The sequence below is a fragment of the Eretmochelys imbricata genome, chromosome 3 (assembly GCF_965152235.1).
Source record: "Eretmochelys imbricata isolate rEreImb1 chromosome 3, rEreImb1.hap1, whole genome shotgun sequence".
NCBI classification, from domain to species: domain Eukaryota; kingdom Metazoa; phylum Chordata; order Testudines; family Cheloniidae; genus Eretmochelys; species Eretmochelys imbricata.
Window position 1 is genome coordinate 139032323 of NC_135574.1, and position 14633 is coordinate 139046955.

The 14633-nt window shown below is 61.6% G+C and overlaps 23 non-coding genes across 23 annotated transcripts; all 23 read left to right on the top strand.

Moving 5' to 3' along the window:
* Nucleotides 1-345: 345 nt before the first annotated feature.
* Nucleotides 346-428, top strand: TRNAL-CAG (transfer RNA leucine (anticodon CAG)). The gene has a single exon. It is a non-coding gene; the product is annotated as a tRNA-Leu (tRNA).
* A 493-nt stretch (nucleotides 429-921) lies between these two features.
* TRNAL-AAG (transfer RNA leucine (anticodon AAG)) lies at nucleotides 922-1004 on the top strand. The gene has a single exon. It is a non-coding gene; the product is annotated as a tRNA-Leu (tRNA).
* Nucleotides 1005-1455: 451 nt separating this feature from the next.
* TRNAL-CAG (transfer RNA leucine (anticodon CAG)) lies at nucleotides 1456-1538 on the top strand. The gene has a single exon. It is a non-coding gene; the product is annotated as a tRNA-Leu (tRNA).
* Nucleotides 1539-2031: 493 nt separating this feature from the next.
* Nucleotides 2032-2114, top strand: TRNAL-AAG (transfer RNA leucine (anticodon AAG)). Its single transcript has one exon. It is a non-coding gene; the product is annotated as a tRNA-Leu (tRNA).
* A 442-nt stretch (nucleotides 2115-2556) lies between these two features.
* On the top strand, nucleotides 2557-2639 carry TRNAL-UAG (transfer RNA leucine (anticodon UAG)). The gene has a single exon. It is a non-coding gene; the product is annotated as a tRNA-Leu (tRNA).
* A 239-nt stretch (nucleotides 2640-2878) lies between these two features.
* On the top strand, nucleotides 2879-2961 carry TRNAL-AAG (transfer RNA leucine (anticodon AAG)). The gene has a single exon. It is a non-coding gene; the product is annotated as a tRNA-Leu (tRNA).
* A 1108-nt stretch (nucleotides 2962-4069) lies between these two features.
* On the top strand, nucleotides 4070-4152 carry TRNAL-CAG (transfer RNA leucine (anticodon CAG)). Its single transcript has one exon. It is a non-coding gene; the product is annotated as a tRNA-Leu (tRNA).
* A 493-nt stretch (nucleotides 4153-4645) lies between these two features.
* On the top strand, nucleotides 4646-4728 carry TRNAL-AAG (transfer RNA leucine (anticodon AAG)). Its single transcript has one exon. It is a non-coding gene; the product is annotated as a tRNA-Leu (tRNA).
* Nucleotides 4729-5170: 442 nt separating this feature from the next.
* TRNAL-UAG (transfer RNA leucine (anticodon UAG)) lies at nucleotides 5171-5253 on the top strand. Its single transcript has one exon. It is a non-coding gene; the product is annotated as a tRNA-Leu (tRNA).
* Nucleotides 5254-5492: 239 nt separating this feature from the next.
* TRNAL-AAG (transfer RNA leucine (anticodon AAG)) lies at nucleotides 5493-5575 on the top strand. The gene has a single exon. It is a non-coding gene; the product is annotated as a tRNA-Leu (tRNA).
* Nucleotides 5576-6683: 1108 nt separating this feature from the next.
* On the top strand, nucleotides 6684-6766 carry TRNAL-CAG (transfer RNA leucine (anticodon CAG)). Its single transcript has one exon. It is a non-coding gene; the product is annotated as a tRNA-Leu (tRNA).
* Nucleotides 6767-7259: 493 nt separating this feature from the next.
* TRNAL-AAG (transfer RNA leucine (anticodon AAG)) lies at nucleotides 7260-7342 on the top strand. Its single transcript has one exon. It is a non-coding gene; the product is annotated as a tRNA-Leu (tRNA).
* A 442-nt stretch (nucleotides 7343-7784) lies between these two features.
* TRNAL-UAG (transfer RNA leucine (anticodon UAG)) lies at nucleotides 7785-7867 on the top strand. The gene has a single exon. It is a non-coding gene; the product is annotated as a tRNA-Leu (tRNA).
* A 239-nt stretch (nucleotides 7868-8106) lies between these two features.
* Nucleotides 8107-8189, top strand: TRNAL-AAG (transfer RNA leucine (anticodon AAG)). Its single transcript has one exon. It is a non-coding gene; the product is annotated as a tRNA-Leu (tRNA).
* A 1108-nt stretch (nucleotides 8190-9297) lies between these two features.
* Nucleotides 9298-9380, top strand: TRNAL-CAG (transfer RNA leucine (anticodon CAG)). The gene has a single exon. It is a non-coding gene; the product is annotated as a tRNA-Leu (tRNA).
* A 493-nt stretch (nucleotides 9381-9873) lies between these two features.
* Nucleotides 9874-9956, top strand: TRNAL-AAG (transfer RNA leucine (anticodon AAG)). Its single transcript has one exon. It is a non-coding gene; the product is annotated as a tRNA-Leu (tRNA).
* Nucleotides 9957-10398: 442 nt separating this feature from the next.
* On the top strand, nucleotides 10399-10481 carry TRNAL-UAG (transfer RNA leucine (anticodon UAG)). The gene has a single exon. It is a non-coding gene; the product is annotated as a tRNA-Leu (tRNA).
* Nucleotides 10482-10720: 239 nt separating this feature from the next.
* TRNAL-AAG (transfer RNA leucine (anticodon AAG)) lies at nucleotides 10721-10803 on the top strand. The gene has a single exon. It is a non-coding gene; the product is annotated as a tRNA-Leu (tRNA).
* A 1107-nt stretch (nucleotides 10804-11910) lies between these two features.
* On the top strand, nucleotides 11911-11993 carry TRNAL-CAG (transfer RNA leucine (anticodon CAG)). The gene has a single exon. It is a non-coding gene; the product is annotated as a tRNA-Leu (tRNA).
* A 493-nt stretch (nucleotides 11994-12486) lies between these two features.
* TRNAL-AAG (transfer RNA leucine (anticodon AAG)) lies at nucleotides 12487-12569 on the top strand. The gene has a single exon. It is a non-coding gene; the product is annotated as a tRNA-Leu (tRNA).
* Nucleotides 12570-13011: 442 nt separating this feature from the next.
* On the top strand, nucleotides 13012-13094 carry TRNAL-UAG (transfer RNA leucine (anticodon UAG)). The gene has a single exon. It is a non-coding gene; the product is annotated as a tRNA-Leu (tRNA).
* A 239-nt stretch (nucleotides 13095-13333) lies between these two features.
* TRNAL-AAG (transfer RNA leucine (anticodon AAG)) lies at nucleotides 13334-13416 on the top strand. The gene has a single exon. It is a non-coding gene; the product is annotated as a tRNA-Leu (tRNA).
* A 1108-nt stretch (nucleotides 13417-14524) lies between these two features.
* On the top strand, nucleotides 14525-14607 carry TRNAL-CAG (transfer RNA leucine (anticodon CAG)). Its single transcript has one exon. It is a non-coding gene; the product is annotated as a tRNA-Leu (tRNA).
* Nucleotides 14608-14633: the final 26 nt, after the last annotated feature.

Genomic DNA, 14633 nt, shown 5'->3' on the forward strand with positions numbered 1-14633 from the left:
CTGGGCCTCGGGGAAAAGGCGCCACCACGCTGGCCTGTGCCCTGTCAAAGCCAGAGAGGGACTCGGGTGGTACGGGGGCCCTACAGCATGGCACCACCAGTCTGGTTGGCCGAGCGGTCCAAGATGCTGTGTTAAGGTCGCAGTCTCCCCTGGAAACGTGGGTTTGAATCCTACTCCTGACAGCCTCACCTCTGCCTGCCGTGGTGGGAGGCGTTCCCTGGCTGCCTCTTGCTGGGAGGGAGCTGAGGGCCCTTTTCTTGGTACTAGGTAAGGGGCCACAGGAGTGGGCCTCGACTTCCAGTGTGCTTGAGCGTCGGCCACTCTGCCGAAAGCTACTGGAGGGACGTCAGGGTGGCCGAGCGGTCTAAGGCGCTGCGTTCAGGTCGCAGTCTCCCCCGGAGGCGTGGGTTCGAATCCCACTCCTGACAGCGGCATGCCTGGCTTTTGTTCTCTTGGAGCTTCCTTCGGTTCTTTGCGGGCAGGCGGCTTATGTGGATCTCGTCAGAGAAGGAGTTCTCACGTCCTCCCCCGGGGCTTCGGAGAAAATGCTCCGCCACGCTGGCCTGCGCCCTGTCAAAGCCAGAGAGGGACTCTGGTGGGCCCGGGGCCCCTGCCACTGCTGCAAGTGGCGGGCAAGAGAGTGCTGGCAGCTCACCACTCCCGGTCAGGGTGGCTGAGCAGTCCAAGGCACTGCATTAAGGTCGCAGTCTCCCCCGGAGACATGGGTTCGAATCCCACACCTGACAGCCTCTTCTCTGCCTGTTGTGGCAGGAAGCGTTCCCTGGCCGCCTCTTGGTGGGAGGGAGCCAAGGGCTCTTTTCTTGGTGCTAGGTAAGGGGCCGCGGGAGTAGGCAAGGACTTCCAGTGTGCCTGAGCATTGGCCGCTCTGCCGAAAGCTAGCGGAGGGACTTTTTGCAGGCCGTCAGGGTGGCCGAGCGGTCTAAGGCGCTGCGTTAAGATCGCAGTCTCCCCTGGAGCCGTGGGTTCGAATCCCACTCCTGACAGCAGCGTGCTGGGCTTTTGCTCTCTTGGGGCTTGCTTCGGTTTTTTTCGGACGAGCGGACGGTTGCTGCTGATCTTGTCAGAGAAGGAGTTTCCACGTCTTCCCCCTGGGCCTCGGGGAAAAGGTACCGCTACACTGGCCTGTGCCCTGTCAAAGCCAGAGACGGATTCTGGTGCGTACGGGGGCCATGGAGCATGCCACCCCCAGTCAGATTGGCCGAGCGGTCCAAGATGCTGGGTTAAGGTCGCAGTCTCCCCTGGAAACGTGGGTTTGAATCCTACTCCTGACAGCCTCACCTCTGCCTGCCGTGGTGGGAGGCGTTCCCTGGCTGCCTCTTGGTGGGAGGGAGCTGAGGGCCCTTTTCTTGGTACTAGGTAAGGGGCCACAGGAGTGGGCCTCGACTTCCAGTGTGCTTGAGCGTCGGCCACTCTGCCGAAAGCTACCGGAGGGACGTCAGGGTGGCCGAGCGGTCTAAGGCGCTGCGTTCAGGTCGCAGTCTCCCCCGGAGGCGTGGGTTCGAATCCCACTCCTGACAGCGGCATGCCTGGCTTTTGTTCTCTTGGAGCTTCCTTCGGTTCTTTGCGGGCAGGCGGCTTGTGTGGATCTCGTCAGAGAAGGAGTTCTCACGTCCTCCCCCGGGGCTTCGGAGAAAATGCTCCGCCACGCTGGCCTGCGCCCTGTCAAAGCCAGAGAGGGACTCTGGTGGGCCCGGGGCCCCTGCCACTGCTGCAAGTGGCGGGCAAGAGAGTGCTGGCAGCTCACCACTCCCGGTCAGGGTGGCTGAGCAGTCCAAGGCACTGCATTAAGGTCGCAGTCTCCCCCGGAGACATGGGTTCGAATCCTACACCTGACAGCCTCTTCTCTGCCTGTTGTGGCAGGAAGCGTTCCCTGGCCGCCTCTTGGTGGGAGGGAGCCAAGGGCTCTTTTCTTGGTGCTAGGTAAGGGGCCGCGGGAGTAGGCAAGGACTTCCGGTGTGCCTGAGCATTGGCCGCTCTGCCGAAAGCTAGCGGAGGGAGTTTTTGCAGGCCGTCAGGGTGGCCGAGCGGTCTAAGGCGCTGCGTTAAGATCGCAGTCTCCCCTGGAGGCGTGGGTTTGAATCCCACTCCTGACAGCAGCGTCTCAGGCTTTTGTTCTCTTGGGGTTTGCTTCGGTTTTTTTCGGACGGGCGGACGGTTGCTGCTGATCTTGTCAGAGAAGGAGTTCCCACGTCCTGCCCCTGGGCCTCGGGGAAAAGGCGCCACCACGCTGGCCTGTGCCCGGTCAAAGCCAGAGACGGATTCTGGTGGGTACGGGGGCCATGCAGCATGCCACCCCCAGTCAGATTGGCCGAGCGGTGCAAGGTGCTGTGTTAAGGTCGCAGTCTCCCTCGGAAACGTGGGTTCGAATCCTACTCCTGACAGCCTCATCTCTGCCTGCCATGGCGGGAGGCGTTCCCTGGCTGCCTCTTGGTGGGAGGGAGCTGAGGGCCCTTTTCTTGGTACTTGGTAAGGGGCCACGGGAGCGGGCCTCGACTTCCAGTGTGCCTGAGCTAGCAGAGGGCGATGCAGCAGGATGTCAGGGTGGCCGAGTGGTCTAAGGCGCTGCATTTAGGCTGCAGCCTCCCCTGGAGGCGTGGGTTCGAATACCACTCCTGACAGCGGTGTGCCGGGCTTTTGTTCTCTTGAGGCTTACTTTCGTTCCTTTCGGGCGGGCAGGTGGCGTCTGTTGATCTCGTCAGAGAAGGAGTTCTCATGTCCTCCCCCGGGGCTTCGGAGAAAAGGCTCCGCCACGCTGGCCTACGCCCTGTCAAAGACAGAGGGAGACTCTGGTGGGCCCGGGGCCCCTGCAATCACCGCAAGTGGCGGGCAAGAGAGCGCCAGCAGCACACCGCTCCCAGTCAGGGTGGCCGAGCGGTCCAAGGCGCTGCGTTAAGGTCGCAGTCTCCCCTGGAGACGTGGGTTCGAATCCCACCCCTGACAGCCTCTTCTCTGCCTGTCATGGCAGGAAGCGTTCCCTGGTCCCCTCTTGGTGGGATGGAGCCAAGGGCTCTTTTCTTGGTGCTAGGTAAGGGGCCGCGGGAGCAGGCAGCGACTTCCAGTGTGCTTGAGCGTTGGCCACTCTGCTGACAGGTAGCGGAGGGACTCCTTGCAGGCCTTCAGGGTGGCCGAGCAGTCTAAGGTGCTGCGTTCAGGTCACAGTCTACCCCAGAGGCATGGGTTTGAATCCCACCCCTGAGAAGCCCTGAGTTTCCGCCCCCTCGGAGGTGGGACACATGGAGGGAGAGTTCTGGGGTGTTTTTTCTCCCTGTGCCGCACGCGGGTGCTTTTTCTTCGACTCCCACTAAGAGGGGTCTCTCTCTGCTTGGTCAGGCTGGCCATGCTATCCAAGACGCTGCTTTTAGGCCACACTCTCCTCCGGAGACTTGGGTTCGAATCCCACTCCTGAGAGCAGCATGCTGAGATTTTGTTCGCTTTAAGCTTCCTTCGGTTCTCTGCGGGCGGGCGACTTCTGTTGATCTCGTCAGAGATGGCGTTCCCACATCCTCCCCCCGGGGCCTCGGGGAAAAGACGCTGCCACACTCGCCTGCGCCCTGTAGAAGCCAGAGAGGGACTCAGAGAGACCCGCTCCCGTGGCCCCTTACCTAGTACCAAGAAAAGGGCCCTCAGACTTTTGTTCTCTTGGGGCTTCCTTCGGTTCATTTCGGGCGGGCGGGCGATTGCTGCTCATCTTGTCAGAGAAGGAGTTTACCTCGGGGAAAAGGTGCCACCACGCTGGCCTGTGCCCTGTCAAAGCCAGAGAGGGACTCGGGTGGTACGGGGGCCCTACAGCATGGCACCACCAGTCTGGTTGGCCGAGCGGTCCAAGATGCTGTGTTAAGGTCGCAGTCTCCCCTGGAAACGTGGGTTTGAATCCTACTCCTGACAGCCTCACCTCTGCCTGCCGTGGTGGGAGGCGTTCCCTGGCTGCCTCTTGCTGGGAGGGAGCTGAGGGCCCTTTTCTTGGTACTAGGTAAGGGGCCACAGGAGTGGGCCTCGACTTCCAGTGTGCTTGAGCGTCGGCCACTCTGCCGAAAGCTACTGGAGGGACGTCAGGGTGGCCGAGCGGTCTAAGGCGCTGCGTTCAGGTCGCAGTCTCCCCCGGAGGCGTGGGTTCGAATCCCACTCCTGACAGCGGCATGCCTGGCTTTTGTTCTCTTGGAGCTTCCTTCGGTTCTTTGCGGGCAGGCGGCTTGTGTGGATCTCGTCAGAGAAGGAGTTCTCACGTCCTCCCCCGGGGCTTCGGAGAAAATGCTCCGCCACGCTGGCCTGCGCCCTGTCAAAGCCAGAGAGGGACTCTGGTGGGCCCGGGGCCCCTGCCACTGCTGCAAGTGGCGGGCAAGAGAGTGCTGGCAGCTCACCACTCCCGGTCAGGGTGGCTGAGCAGTCCAAGGCACTGCATTAAGGTCGCAGTCTCCCCCGGAGACATGGGTTCGAATCCCACACCTGACAGCCTCTTCTCTGCCTGTTGTGGCAGGAAGCGTTCCCTGGCCGCCTCTTGGTGGGAGGGAGCCAAGGGCTCTTTTCTTGGTGCTAGGTAAGGGGCCGCGGGAGTAGGCAAGGACTTCCGGTGTGCCTGAGCATTGGCCGCTCTGCCGAAAGCTAGCGGAGGGAGTTTTTGCAGGCCGTCAGGGTGGCCGAGCGGTCTAAGGCGCTGCGTTAAGATCGCAGTCTCCCCTGGAGGCGTGGGTTTGAATCCCACTCCTGACAGCAGCGTCTCAGGCTTTTGTTCTCTTGGGGTTTGCTTCGGTTTTTTTCGGACGGGCGGACGGTTGCTGCTGATCTTGTCAGAGAAGGAGTTCCCACGTCCTGCCCCTGGGCCTCGGGGAAAAGGCGCCACCACGCTGGCCTGTGCCCGGTCAAAGCCAGAGACGGATTCTGGTGGGTACGGGGGCCATGCAGCATGCCACCCCCAGTCAGATTGGCCGAGCGGTCCAAGGTGCTGTGTTAAGGTCGCAGTCTCCCTCGGAAACGTGGGTTCGAATCCTACTCCTGACAGCCTCATCTCTGCCTGCCATGGCGGGAGGCGTTCCCTGGCTGCCTCTTGGTGGGAGGGAGCTGAGGGCCCTTTTCTTGGTACTAGGTAAGGGGCCACGGGAGCGGGCCTCGACTTCCAGTGTGCCTGAGCTAGCAGAGGGCGATGCAGCAGGATGTCAGGGTGGCCGAGTGGTCTAAGGCGCTGCATTTAGGCTGCAGCCTCCCCTGGAGGCGTGGGTTCGAATACCACTCCTGACAGCGGTGTGCCGGGCTTTTGTTCTCTTGAGGCTTACTTTCGTTCCTTTCGGGCGGGCAGGTGGCGTCTGTTGATCTCGTCAGAGAAGGAGTTCTCATGTCCTCCCCCAGGGCTTCGGAGAAAAGGCTCCGCCACGCTGGCCTACGCCCTGTCAAAGACAGAGGGAGACTCTGGTGGGCCCGGGGCCCCTGCAATCACCGCAAGTGGCGGGCAAGAGAGCGCCAGCAGCACACCGCTCCCAGTCAGGGTGGCCGAGCGGTCCAAGGCGCTGCGTTAAGGTCGCAGTCTCCCCTGGAGACGTGGGTTCGAATCCCACCCCTGACAGCCTCTTCTCTGCCTGTCATGGCAGGAAGCGTTCCCTGGTCCCCTCTTGGTGGGATGGAGCCAAGGGCTCTTTTCTTGGTGCTAGGTAAGGGGCCGCGGGAGCAGGCAGCGACTTCCAGTGTGCTTGAGCGTTGGCCACTCTGCTGACAGGTAGCGGAGGGACTCCTTGCAGGCCTTCAGGGTGGCCGAGCAGTCTAAGGTGCTGCGTTCAGGTCACAGTCTACCCCAGAGGCTTGGGTTTGAATCCCACCCCTGAGAAGCCCTGAGTTTCCGCCCCCTCGGAGGTGGGACACATGGAGGGAGAGTTCTGGGGTGTTTTTTCTCCCTGTGCCGCACGCGGGTGCTTTTTCTTCGACTCCCACTAAGAGGGGTCTCTCTCTGCTTGGTCAGGCTGGCCATGCTATCCAAGACGCTGCTTTTAGGCCACACTCTCCTCCGGAGACTTGGGTTCGAATCCCAATCCTGAGAGCAGCATGCTGAGATTTTGTTCGCTTTAAGCTTCCTTCGGTTCTCTGCGGGCGGGCGACTTCTGTTGATCTCGTCAGAGATGGCGTTCCCACATCCTCCCCCCGGGGCCTCGGGGAAAAGACGCTGCCACACTCGCCTGCGCCCTGTAGAAGCCAGAGAGGGACTCAGAGAGACCCGCTCCCGTGGCCCCTTACCTAGTACCAAGAAAAGGGCCCTCAGACTTTTGTTCTCTTGGGGCTTCCTTCGGTTCATTTCGGGCGGGCGGGCGATTGCTGCTCATCTTGTCAGAGAAGGAGTTTACCTCGGGGAAAAGGTGCCACCACGCTGGCCTGTGCCCTGTCAAAGCCAGAGAGGGACTCGGGTGGTACGGGGGCCCTACAGCATGGCACCACCAGTCTGGTTGGCCGAGCGGTCCAAGATGCTGTGTTAAGGTCGCAGTCTCCCCTGGAAACGTGGGTTTGAATCCTACTCCTGACAGCCTCACCTCTGCCTGCCGTGGTGGGAGGCGTTCCCTGGCTGCCTCTTGCTGGGAGGGAGCTGAGGGCCCTTTTCTTGGTACTAGGTAAGGGGCCACAGGAGTGGGCCTCGACTTCCACTGTGCTTGAGCGTCGGCCACTCTGCCGAAAGCTACCGGAGGGACGTCAGGGTGGCCGAGCGGTCTAAGGCGCTGCGTTCAGGTCGCAGTCTCCCCCGGAGGCGTGGGTTCGAATCCCACTCCTGACAGCGGCATGCCTGGCTTTTGTTCTCTTGGAGCTTCCTTCGGTTCTTTGCGGGCAGGCGGCTTGTGTGGATCTCGTCAGAGAAGGAGTTCTCACGTCCTCCCCCGGGGCTTCGGAGAAAATGCTCCGCCACGCTGGCCTGCGCCCTGTCAAAGCCAGAGAGGGACTCTGGTGGGCCCGGGGCCCCTGCCACTGCTGCAAGTGGCGGGCAAGAGAGTGCTGGCAGCTCACCACTCCCGGTCAGGGTGGCTGAGCAGTCCAAGGCACTGCATTAAGGTCGCAGTCTCCCCCGGAGACATGGGTTCGAATCCCACACCTGACAGCCTCTTCTCTGCCTGTTGTGGCAGGAAGCGTTCCCTGGCCGCCTCTTGGTGGGAGGGAGCCAAGGGCTCTTTTCTTGGTGCTAGGTAAGGGGCCGCGGGAGTAGGCAAGGACTTCCGGTGTGCCTGAGCATTGGCCGCTCTGCCGAAAGCTAGCGGAGGGAGTTTTTGCAGGCCGTCAGGGTGGCCGAGCGGTCTAAGGCGCTGCGTTAAGATCGCAGTCTCCCCTGGAGGCGTGGGTTTGAATCCCACTCCTGACAGCAGCGTCTCAGGCTTTTGTTCTCTTGGGGTTTGCTTCGGTTTTTTTCGGACGGGCGGACGGTTGCTGCTGATCTTGTCAGAGAAGGAGTTCCCACGTCCTGCCCCTGGGCCTCGGGGAAAAGGCGCCACCACGCTGGCCTGTGCCCGGTCAAAGCCAGAGACGGATTCTGGTGGGTACGGGGGCCATGCAGCATGCCACCCCCAGTCAGATTGGCCGAGCGGTCCAAGGTGCTGTGTTAAGGTCGCAGTCTCCCTCGGAAACGTGGGTTCGAATCCTACTCCTGACAGCCTCATCTCTGCCTGCCATGGCGGGAGGCGTTCCCTGGCTGCCTCTTGGTGGGAGGGAGCTGAGGGCCCTTTTCTTGGTACTAGGTAAGGGGCCACGGGAGCGGGCCTCGACTTCCAGTGTGCCTGAGCTAGCAGAGGGCGATGCAGCAGGATGTCAGGGTGGCCGAGTGGTCTAAGGCGCTGCATTTAGGCTGCAGCCTCCCCTGGAGGCGTGGGTTCGAATACCACTCCTGACAGCGGTGTGCCGGGCTTTTGTTCTCTTGAGGCTTACTTTCGTTCCTTTCGGGCGGGCAGGTGGCGTCTGTTGATCTCGTCAGAGAAGGAGTTCTCATGTCCTCCCCCGGGGCTTCGGAGAAAAGGCTCCGCCACGCTGGCCTACGCCCTGTCAAAGACAGAGGGAGACTCTGGTGGGCCCGGGGCCCCTGCAATCACCGCAAGTGGCGGGCAAGAGAGCGCCAGCAGCACACCGCTCCCAGTCAGGGTGGCCGAGCGGTCCAAGGCGCTGCGTTAAGGTCGCAGTCTCCCCTGGAGACGTGGGTTCGAATCCCACCCCTGACAGCCTCTTCTCTGCCTGTCATGGCAGGAAGCGTTCCCTGGTCCCCTCTTGGTGGGATGGAGCCAAGGGCTCTTTTCTTGGTGCTAGGTAAGGGGCCGCGGGAGCAGGCAGCGACTTCCAGTGTGCTTGAGCGTTGGCCACTCTGCTGACAGGTAGCGGAGGGACTCCTTGCAGGCCTTCAGGGTGGCCGAGCAGTCTAAGGTGCTGCGTTCAGGTCACAGTCTACCCCAGAGGCTTGGGTTTGAATCCCACCCCTGAGAAGCCCTGAGTTTCCGCCCCCTCGGAGGTGGGACACATGGAGGGAGAGTTCTGGGGTGTTTTTTCTCCCTGTGCCGCACGCGGGTGCTTTTTCTTCGACTCCCACTAAGAGGGGTCTCTCTCTGCTTGGTCAGGCTGGCCATGCTATCCAAGACGCTGCTTTTAGGCCACACTCTCCTCCGGAGACTTGGGTTCGAATCCCACTCCTGAGAGCAGCATGCTGAGATTTTGTTCGCTTTAAGCTTCCTTCGGTTCTCTGCGGGCGGGCGACTTCTGTTGATCTCGTCAGAGATGGCGTTCCCACATCCTCCCCCCGGGGCCTCGGGGAAAAGACGCTGCCACACTCGCCTGCGCCCTGTAGAAGCCAGAGAGGGACTCAGAGAGACCCGCTCCCGTGGCCCCTTACCTAGTACCAAGAAAAGGGCCCTCAGACTTTTGTTCTCTTGGGGCTTCCTTCGGTTCATTTCGGGCGGGCGGGCGATTGCTGCTCATCTTGTCAGAGAAGGAGTTTACCTCGGGGAAAAGGTGCCACCACGCTGGCCTGTGCCCTGTCAAAGCCAGAGAGGGACTCGGGTGGTACGGGGGCCCTACAGCATGGCACCACCAGTCTGGTTGGCCGAGCGGTCCAAGATGCTGTGTTAAGGTCGCAGTCTCCCCTGGAAACGTGGGTTTGAATCCTACTCCTGACAGCCTCACCTCTGCCTGCCGTGGTGGGAGGCGTTCCCTGGCTGCCTCTTGCTGGGAGGGAGCTGAGGGCCCTTTTCTTGGTACTAGGTAAGGGGCCACAGGAGTGGGCCTCGACTTCCACTGTGCTTGAGCGTCGGCCACTCTGCCGAAAGCTACCGGAGGGACGTCAGGGTGGCCGAGCGGTCTAAGGCGCTGCGTTCAGGTCGCAGTCTCCCCCGGAGGCGTGGGTTCGAATCCCACTCCTGACAGCGGCATGCCTGGCTTTTGTTCTCTTGGAGCTTCCTTCGGTTCTTTGCGGGCAGGCGGCTTGTGTGGATCTCGTCAGAGAAGGAGTTCTCACGTCCTCCCCCGGGGCTTCGGAGAAAATGCTCCGCCACGCTGGCCTGCGCCCTGTCAAAGCCAGAGAGGGACTCTGGTGGGCCCGGGGCCCCTGCCACTGCTGCAAGTGGCGGGCAAGAGAGTGCTGGCAGCTCACCACTCCCGGTCAGGGTGGCTGAGCAGTCCAAGGCACTGCATTAAGGTCGCAGTCTCCCCCGGAGACATGGGTTCGAATCCCACACCTGACAGCCTCTTCTCTGCCTGTTGTGGCAGGAAGCGTTCCCTGGCCGCCTCTTGGTGGGAGGGAGCCAAGGGCTCTTTTCTTGGTGCTAGGTAAGGGGCCGCGGGAGTAGGCAAGGACTTCCGGTGTGCCTGAGCATTGGCCGCTCTGCCGAAAGCTAGCGGAGGGAGTTTTTGCAGGCCGTCAGGGTGGCCGAGCGGTCTAAGGCGCTGCGTTAAGATCGCAGTCTCCCCTGGAGGCGTGGGTTTGAATCCCACTCCTGACAGCAGCGTCTCAGGCTTTTGTTCTCTTGGGGTTTGCTTCGGTTTTTTTCGGACGGGCGGACGGTTGCTGCTGATCTTGTCAGAGAAGGAGTTCCCACGTCCTGCCCCTGGGCCTCGGGGAAAAGGCGCCACCACGCTGGCCTGTGCCCGGTCAAAGCCAGAGACGGATTCTGGTGGGTACGGGGGCCATGCAGCATGCCACCCCCAGTCAGATTGGCCGAGCGGTCCAAGGTGCTGTGTTAAGGTCGCAGTCTCCCTCGGAAACGTGGGTTCGAATCCTACTCCTGACAGCCTCATCTCTGCCTGCCATGGCGGGAGGCGTTCCCTGGCTGCCTCTTGGTGGGAGGGAGCTGAGGGCCCTTTTCTTGGTACTAGGTAAGGGGCCACGGGAGCGGGCCTCGACTTCCAGTGTGCCTGAGCTAGCAGAGGGCGATGCAGCAGGATGTCAGGGTGGCCGAGTGGTCTAAGGCGCTGCATTTAGGCTGCAGCCTCCCCTGGAGGCGTGGGTTCGAATACCACTCCTGACAGCGGTGTGCCGGGCTTTTGTTCTCTTGAGGCTTACTTTCGTTCCTTTCGGGCGGGCAGGTGGCGTCTGTTGATCTCGTCAGAGAAGGAGTTCTCATGTCCTCCCCCGGGGCTTCGGAGAAAAGGCTCCGCCACGCTGGCCTACGCCCTGTCAAAGACAGAGGGAGACTCTGGTGGGCCCGGGGCCCCTGCAATCACCGCAAGTGGCGGGCAAGAGAGCGCCAGCAGCACACCGCTCCCAGTCAGGGTGGCCGAGCGGTCCAAGGCGCTGCGTTAAGGTCGCAGTCTCCCCTGGAGACGTGGGTTCGAATCCCACCCCTGACAGCCTCTTCTCTGCCTGTCATGGCAGGAAGCGTTCCCTGGTCCCCTCTTGGTGGGATGGAGCCAAGGGCTCTTTTCTTGGTGCTAGGTAAGGGGCCGCGGGAGCAGGCAGCGACTTCCAGTGTGCTTGAGCGTTGGCCACTCTGCTGACAGGTAGCGGAGGGACTCCTTGCAGGCCTTCAGGGTGGCCGAGCAGTCTAAGGTGCTGCGTTCAGGTCACAGTCTACCCCAGAGGCTTGGGTTTGAATCCCACCCCTGAGAAGCCCTGAGTTTCCGCCCCCTCGGAGGTGGGACACATGGAGGGAGAGTTCTGGGGTGTTTTTTCTCCCTGTGCCGCACGCGGGTGCTTTTTCTTCGACTCCCACTAAGAGGGGTCTCTCTCTGCTTGGTCAGGCTGGCCATGCTATCCAAGACGCTGTTTTTAGGCCACACTCTCCTCCGGAGACTTGGGTTCGAATCCCACTCCTGAGAGCAGCATGCTGAGATTTTGTTCGCTTTAAGCTTCCTTCGGTTCTCTGCGGGCGGGCGACTTCTGTTGATCTCGTCAGAGATGGCGTTCCCACATCCTCCCCCCGGGGCCTCGGGGAAAAGACGCTGCCACACTCGCCTGCGCCCTGTAGAAGCCAGAGAGGGACTCAGAGAGACCCGCTCCCGTGGCCCCTTACCTAGTACCAAGAAAAGGGCCCTCAGACTTTTGTTCTCTTGGGGTTCCTTCGGTTCATTTCGGGCGGGCGGGCGATTGCTGCTCATCTTGTCAGAGAAGGAGTTTACCTCGGGGAAAAGGTGCCACCACGCTGGCCTGTGCCCTGTCAAAGCCAGAGAGGGACTCGGGTGGTACGGGGGCCCTACAGCATGGCACCACCAGTCTGGTTGGCCGAGCGGTCCAAGATGCTGTGTTAAGGTCGCAGTCTCCCCTGGAAACGTGGGTTTGAATCCTACTCCTGACAGCCTCACCTCTGCCTGCCGTGGTGGGAGGCGTTCCCTGGCTGCCTCTTGCTGGGAGGGAGCTGAGGGCCCTTTTCTTGGTACTAGGTAAGGGGCCACAGGAGTGGGCCTCGACTTCCACTGTGCTTGAGCGTCGGCCACTCTGCCGAAAGCTACCGGAGGGACGTCAGGGTGGCCGAGCGGTCTAAGGCGCTGCGTTCAGGTCGCAGTCTCCCCCGGAGGCGTGGGTTCGAATCCCACTCCTGACAGCGGCATGCCTGGCTTTTGTTCTCTTGGAGCTTCCTTCGGTTCTTTGCGGGCAGGCGGCTTGTGTGGATCTCGTCAGAGAAGGAGTTCTCACGTCCTCCCCCGGGGCTTCGGAGAAAATGCTCCGCCACGCTGGCCTGCGCCCTGTCAAAGCCAGAGAGGGACTCTGGTGGGCCCGGGGCCCCTGCCACTGCTGCAAGTGGCGGGCAAGAGAGTGCTGGCAGCTCACCACTCCCGGTCAGGGTGGCTGAGCAGTCCAAGGCACTGCATTAAGGTCGCAGTCTCCCCCGGAGACATGGGTTCGAATCCCACACCTGACAGCCTCTTCTCTGCCTGTTGTGGCAGGAAGCGTTCCCTGGCCGCCTCTTGGTGGGAGGGAGCCAAGGGCTCTTTTCTTGGTGCTAGGTAAGGGGCCGCGGGAGTAGGCAAGGACTTCCAGTGTGCCTGAGCATTGGCCGCTCTGCCGAAAGCTAGCGGAGGGACTTTTTGCAGGCCGTCAGGGTGGCCGAGCGGTCTAAGGCGCTGCGTTAAGATCGCAGTCTCCCCTGGAGCCGTGGGTTCGAATCCCACTCCTGACAGCAGCGTGCTGGGCTTTTGCTCTCTTGGGGCTTGCTTCGGTTTTTTTCGGACGAGCGGACGGTTGCTGCTGATCTTGTCAGAGAAGGAGTTTCCACGTCTTCCCCCTGGGCCTCGGGGAAAAGGTACCGCTACACTGGCCTGTGCCCTGTCAAAGCCAGAGACGGATTCTGGTGTGTACGGGGGCCATGGAGCATGCCACCCCCAGTCAGATTGGCCGAGCGGTCCAAGATGCTGGGTTAAGGTCGCAGTCTCCCCTGGAAACGTGGGTTTGAATCCTACTCCTGACAGCCTCACCTCTGCCTGCCGTGGTGGGAGGCGTTCCCTGGCTGCCTCTTGGTGGGAGGGAGCTGAGGGCCCTTTTCTTGGTACTAGGTAAGGGGCCACGGGAGCGGGCCTCGACTTCCAGTGTGCCTGAGCTAGCAGAGGGAGATGCAGCAGGCTGTCAGGGTGGCCGAGTGGTCTAAGGCGCTGCATTTAGGCTGCAGTCTCCCCTGGAGGCGTGGGTTCGAATCCCACTCCTGACAGCGGTGTGCCGGGCTTTTGTTCTCTTGAGGCTTACTTTCGTTCCTTTCGGGCGGGCGGGTGGCTTCTGTTGATCTCGTCAGAGAAGGAGTTCTCACTTCCTCCCCCGGGGCTTCGGAGAAAAGGCTCCGCCACGCTGGCCTACGCCCTGTCAAAGACAGAGGGAGACTCTGGTGGGCCCGGGGCCCCTGCAATCACCGCAAGTGGCGGGCAAGAGAGCGCCAGCAGCACACCGCTCCCAGTCAGGGTGGCCGAGCGGTCCAAGGCGCTGCGTTAAGGTCGCAGTCTCCCCTGGAGACGTGGGTTCGAATCCCACCCCTGACAGCCTCTTCTCTGCCTGTCATGGCAGGAAGCGTTCCCTGGTCCCCTCTTGGTGGGATGGAGCCAAGGGCTCTTTTCTTGGTGCTAGGTAAGGGGCTGCGGGAGCAGGCAGCGACTTCCAGTGTGCTTGAGCGTTGGCCACTCTGCTGACAGGTAGCGGAGGGACTCCTTGCAGGCCTTCAGGGTGGCCGAGCAGTCTAAGGTGCTGCGTTCAGGTCACAGTCTACCCCAGAGGCATGGGTTTGAATCCCACCCCTGAGAAGCCCTGAGTTTCCGCCCCCTCGGAGGTGGGACACATGGAGGGAGAGTTCTGGGGTGTTTTTTCTCCCTGTGCCGCACGCGGGTGCTTTTTCTTCGACTCCCACTAAGAGGGGTCTCTCTCTGCTTGGTCAGGCTGGCCATGCTATCCAAGACGCTGCTTTTAGGCCACACTCTCCTCCGGAGACTTGGGTTCGAATCCCACTCCTGAGAGCAGCATGCTGAGATTTTGTTCGCTTTAAACTTCCTTCGGTTCTCTGCGGGCGGGCGACTTCTGTTGATCTCGTCAGAGATGGCGTTCCCACATCCTCCCCCCGGGGCCTCGGGGAAAAGACGCTGCCACACTCGCCTGCGCCCTGTAGAAGCCAGAGAGGGACTCAGAGAGACCCGCTCCCGTGGCCCCTTACCTAGTACCAAGAAAAGGGCCCTCAGACTTTTGTTCTCTTGGGGCTTCCTTCGGTTCATTTCGGGCGGGCGGGCGATTGCTGCTCATCTTGTCAGAGAAGGAGTTTACCTCGGGGAAAAGGTGCCACCACGCTGGCCTGTGCCCTGTCAAAGCCAGAGAGGGACTCGGGTGGTACGGGGGCCCTACAGCATGGCACCACCAGTCTGGTTGGCCGAGCGGTCCAAGATGCTGTGTTAAGGTCGCAGTCTCCCCTGGAAACGTGGGTTTGAATCCTACTCCTGACAGCCTCACCTCTGCCTGCCGTGGTGGGAGGCGTTCCCTGGCTGCCTCTTGCTGGGAGGGAGCTGAGGGCCCTTTTCTTGGTACTAGGTAAGGGGCCACAGGAGTGGGCCTCGACTTCCAGTGTGCTTGAGCGTCAGCCACTCTGCCGAAAGCTACCGGAGGGACGTCAGGGTGGCCGAGCGGTCTAAGGCGCTGCGTTCAGGTCGCAGTCTCCCCCGGAGGCGTGGGTTCGAATCCCACTCCTGACAGCGGCATGCCTGGCTTTTGTTCTCTT